The 5000-nt window shown below is 52.8% G+C and overlaps 1 non-coding gene across 1 annotated transcript; it reads left to right on the top strand.

The window, feature by feature from the left end:
* Positions 1-626: 626 nt before the first annotated feature.
* On the top strand, positions 627-2403 carry GLRG_12543. Its single transcript, XR_001139480.1, has one exon. It is a non-coding gene; the product is annotated as an 18S ribosomal RNA (ribosomal RNA).
* The last annotated feature ends 2597 nt before the right edge of the window (positions 2404-5000 follow it).

Below are 5000 nucleotides of genomic sequence, written 5' to 3'. Positions count from 1 at the left end.
CTAAAAGATGTCGGTGGGCCTATGAGAAGAGAGCGAGTGCGGCCCTAACGGGCGGCACAGCGCAGCTACTCCGCCCCTCAGCGGGTGCGCGCCGTAGAAATACGGCGCAACTGGTCCCATATCTTGAAGACTACTACGTGGTGTCTCCCTGAACAGCCTTGAAGGGCAGTGTCCTCGGTCGCGGGGAGTTCATAGTAGAAGTCGCCTCCCACTGCGGTGGCCGCCCAGGCGGACCGCCAATCTGGGATTGCCCGGAGGGATTAGGGGTCTTCGGGCCCCCAGTCTCGAAGGATGGGTTCTGTGGATGGATGGCCGCTGGCTACACTTACACGGAGCAACGGGAGAAAAACGCCCGCGATGGACGCTGAATAGCTGAAGCCGCGGGGCCAGTTTCTCCTCTTGGGGCCCCAAGCCACGCAACCCCCCAACGGGGCACAGCGCGGCGAACGGTGCGCTCTGGGGAATTTAGAGGGGGAAGGTGGAAGCCTCCCGGGGCGTCGTCGGCCCAGCCGAACGGCCGTCCCGGAGGGCGCGAGCGCTGTTCACGCAGCGCGAGCGACACCGGTAACTAAACTTCTTCGGCGCTGCTCGCAGCGCTGATGGCCAACCCCGGCGTTACGATAGTTACCTGGTTGATTCTGCCAGTAGTCATATGCTGTCTCAAAGATTAAGCCATGCATGTCTAAGTATAAGCAATTATACAGCGAAACTGCGAATGGCTCATTATATAAGTTATCGTTTATTGATAGTACCTTACTACATGGATACCGTGGTAATTCTAGAGCTAATACATGCTAAAACCCCGACTCACGAAGGGGTGTATTTATTAGATTAAAACCAATGCCCTTCGGGCTCACTGGTGATTCATAATAACTTCTCGAATCGCATGCCTTGCGCCGGCGATGGTTCATTCAAATTCTTCCCTATCAACTTTCGATGCTAGAGTAGTGTCTAGCATGGTTACAACGGGTAACGGAGGGTTAGGGCTCGACCCGGAGAAGGAGCCTGAGAAACGGCTACTACATCCAAGGAAGGCAGCAGGCGCGCAAATTACCCAATCCCGACACGGGGAGGTAGTGACGATAAATACTGATACAGGGCTCTTTTGGGTCTTGTAATTGGAATGAGTACAATTTAAATCCCTTAACGAGGAACAATTGGAGGGCAAGTCTGGTGCCAGCAGCCGCGGTAATTCCAGCTCCAATAGCGTATATTAAAGTTGTTGTGGTTAAAAAGCTCGTAGTAGAACCTTGGGCCTGGCTGGCCGGTCCGCCTCACCGCGTGCACTGGTCCGGCCGGGCCTTTCCCTCTGCGGAACCGCATGCCCTTCACTGGTGTGCCGGGAAGCAGGACTTTTACTTTGAAAAATTAGAGTGCTCCAGGCAGGCCTATGCTCGAATACATTAGCATGGAATAATAGAATAGGACGTGTGGTTCTATTTGTTGGTTTCTAGGACCGCCGTAATGATTAATAGGGACAGTCGGGGGCATCAGTATTCAATTGTCAGAGGTGAAATTCTTGGATTTATTGAGACTAACTACTGCGAAAGCATTTGCCAAGGATGTTTTCATTTATCAGGAACGAAAGTTAGGGGATCGAAGACGATCAGATACCGTCGTAGTCTTAACCATAAACTATGCCGACTAGGGATCGGACGATGTTATTTTTTGACTCGTTCGGCACCTTACGAGAAATCAAAGTGCTTGGGCTCCAGGGGAGTATGGTCGCAAGGCTGAAACTTAAAGAAATTGACGGAAGGGCACCACCAGGGGTGGAGCCTGCGGCTTAATTTGACTCAACACGGGAAACTCACCAGGTCCAGACACAATGAGGATTGACAGATTGAGAGCTCTTTCTTGATTTTGTGGGTGGTGGTGCATGGCCGTTCTTAGTTGGTGGAGTGATTTGTCTGCTTAATTGCGATAACGAACGAGACCTTGACCTGCTAAATAGCCCGTATTGCTTTGGCAGTACGCCGGCTTCTTAGAGGGACTATCGGCTCAAGCCGATGGAAGTGCGAGGCAATAACAGGTCTGTGATGCCCTTAGATGTTCTGGGCCGCACGCGCGTTACACTGACGGAGCCAGCGAGTACTCCCTTGGCCGGAAGGCCCGGGTAATCTTGTTAAACTCCGTCGTGCTGGGGATAGAGCATTGCAATTATTGCTCTTCACGAGGAATCCCTAGTAAGCGCAAGTCATCAGCTTGCGTTGATTACGTCCCTGCCCTTTGTACACACCGCCCGTCGCTACTACCGATTGAATGGCTCAGTGAGGCTTTCGGACTGGCCCAGAGAGGTGGGCAACTACCACTCAGGGCCGGAAAGTTATCCAAACTCGGTCATTTAGAGGAAGTAAAAGTCGTAACAAGGTCTCCGTTGGTGAACCAGCGGAGGGATCATTACTGAGTTACCGCTCTATAACCCTTTGTGACATACCTAACCGTTGCTTCGGCGGGTTAGGGGGTCCCCTCTCCGGGGGACGCCCTCCCGGCCGGGCCCCACTGCGGGGCTCGGCGCCCGCCGGAGGATAACCAAACTCTGATTTAACGACGTCTCTTCTGAGTGGCACAAGCAAATAATTAAAACTTTTAACAACGGATCTCTTGGTTCTGGCATCGATGAAGAACGCAGCGAAATGCGATAAGTAATGTGAATTGCAGAATTCAGTGAATCATCGAATCTTTGAACGCACATTGCGCCCGCCAGCATTCTGGCGGGCATGCCTGTTCGAGCGTCATTTCAACCCTCAAGCTCCGCTTGGTGTTGGGGCCCTACGGCGTACGTCGTAGGCCCTTAAAGGTAGTGGCGGACCCTCCCGGAGCCTCCTTTGCGTAGTAACTAACGTCTCGCATCGGGATCCGGAGGGACTCTTGCCGTAAACCCCCAACTTTTTAACTGGTTGACCTCGGATCAGGTAGGAATACCCGCTGAACTTAAGCATATCAATAAGCGGAGGAAAAGAAACCAACAGGGATTGCCCCAGTAACGGCGAGTGAAGCGGCAACAGCTCAAATTTGAAATCTGGCCCCAGGCCCGAGTTGTAATTTGCAGAGGATGCTTTTGGCGCGGTGCCTTCCGAGTTCCCTGGAACGGGACGCCATAGAGGGTGAGAGCCCCGTACGGTTGGACACCAAGCCTCTGTAAAGCTCCTTCGACGAGTCGAGTAGTTTGGGAATGCTGCTCAAAATGGGAGGTATATTCTTCTAAAGCTAAATATTGGCCAGAGACCGATAGCGCACAGTAGAGTGATCGAAAGATGAAAAGCACTTGAAAAGAGGGTTAAACAGCACGTGAAATTGTTAAAAGGGAAGCGCTTGTGACCAGACTTGCGCCCGGTGAATCACCCAGCTCTCGCGGCTGGGGCACTTCGCCGGCACAGGCCAGCATCAGCTCGCGTCGGGGACAAAAGCTTGGGGAACGTAGCTCTCTTCGGGGAGTGTTATAGCCCCTTGCATAATACCTTCGGCGGGCTGAGGTACGCGTTCGCAAGGATGCTGGCGTAATGGTCATCAGCGACCCGTCTTGAAACACGGACCAAGGAGTCAACCTTATGTGCGAGTGTTTGGGTGTCAAACCCCTACGCGTAATGAAAGTGAACGCAGGTGAGAGCTTCGGCGCATCATCGACCGATCCTGATGTTCTCGGATGGATTTGAGTAAGAGCATATAGGGTTGGACCCGAAAGAAGGTGAACTATGCGTGTATAGGGTGAAGCCAGAGGAAACTCTGGTGGAGGCTCGCAGCGGTTCTGACGTGCAAATCGATCGTCAAATATGCGCATGGGGGCGAAAGACTAATCGAACCTTCTAGTAGCTGGTTTCCGCCGAAGTTTCCCTCAGGATAGCAGTGTTGAACTCAGTTTTATGAGGTAAAGCGAATGATTAGGGACTCGGGGGCGCTATATAGCCTTCATCCATTCTCAAACTTTAAATATGTAAGAAGCCCTTGTTACTTAATTGAACGTGGGCATTCGAATGTATCAACACTAGTGGGCCATTTTTGGTAAGCAGAACTGGCGATGCGGGATGAACCGAACGCGAGGTTAAGGTGCCAGAGTAGTCGCTCATCAGACACCACAAAAGGTGTTAGTACATCTTGACAGCAGGACGGTGGCCATGGAAGTCGGAATCCGCTAAGGACTGTGTAACAACTCACCTGCCGAATGTACTAGCCCTGAAAATGGATGGCGCTCAAGCGACTCACCCATACCTCGCCCTCAGTGTAGAAACGATGCGCTGAGGAGTAGGCGGACGTGGAGGTCAGTGACGAAGCCTAGGGCGTGAGCCCGGGTAGAACGGCCTCTAGTGCAGATCTTGGTGGTAGTAGCAAATACTTCAATGAGAACTTGAAGGACCGAAGTGGGGAAAGGTTCCATGTGAACAGCGGTTGGACATGGGTTAGTCGATCCTAAGCCATAGGGAAGTTCCGTTTCAAAGGGGCACTTGTGCCCCGTATGGCGAAAGGGAAGCCGGTCAATATTCCGGCACCTGGATGTGGGTTTTGCGCGGCAACGCAACTGAACGCGGAGACGACGGCGGGGGCCCCGGGCAGAGTTCTCTTTTCTTCTTAACGGTCTATCACCCTGAAATCGGTTTGTCCGGAGCTAGGGTTTAACGGCCGGAAGAGCCCAGCACTTCTGTTGGGTCCGGTGCGCTCTCGACGTCCCTTGAAAATCCGCGGGAAGGAATAATTCTCACGCCAGGTCGTACTCATAACCGCAGCAGGTCTCCAAGGTGAACAGCCTCTGGTTGATAGAACAATGTAGATAAGGGAAGTCGGCAAAACAGATCCGTAACTTCGGGATAAGGATTGGCTCTAAGGGTTGGGTACGTTGGGCTTTAGGCGGACGGCCCGGGAGCAGGTCGCCACTAGCCGGGCAACCGGCCGGAGGCTTCCAGCATCTGGGTTCTGACGCCTTTAGCAGGCTTCGGCCGTCCGGCGTACGATTAACAACCAACTTAGAACTGGTACGGACAAGGTGAATCTGACTGTCTGATTAA

The sequence above is a fragment of the Colletotrichum graminicola genome, assembly GCF_000149035.1.
Source record: "Colletotrichum graminicola M1.001 genomic scaffold supercont1.112, whole genome shotgun sequence".
Lineage (NCBI taxonomy): Eukaryota > Fungi > Ascomycota > Sordariomycetes > Glomerellales > Glomerellaceae > Colletotrichum > Colletotrichum graminicola.
Note: the sequence above shows the minus strand (reverse complement) of the source record. Positions and strands in the feature narration are given on the sequence as shown.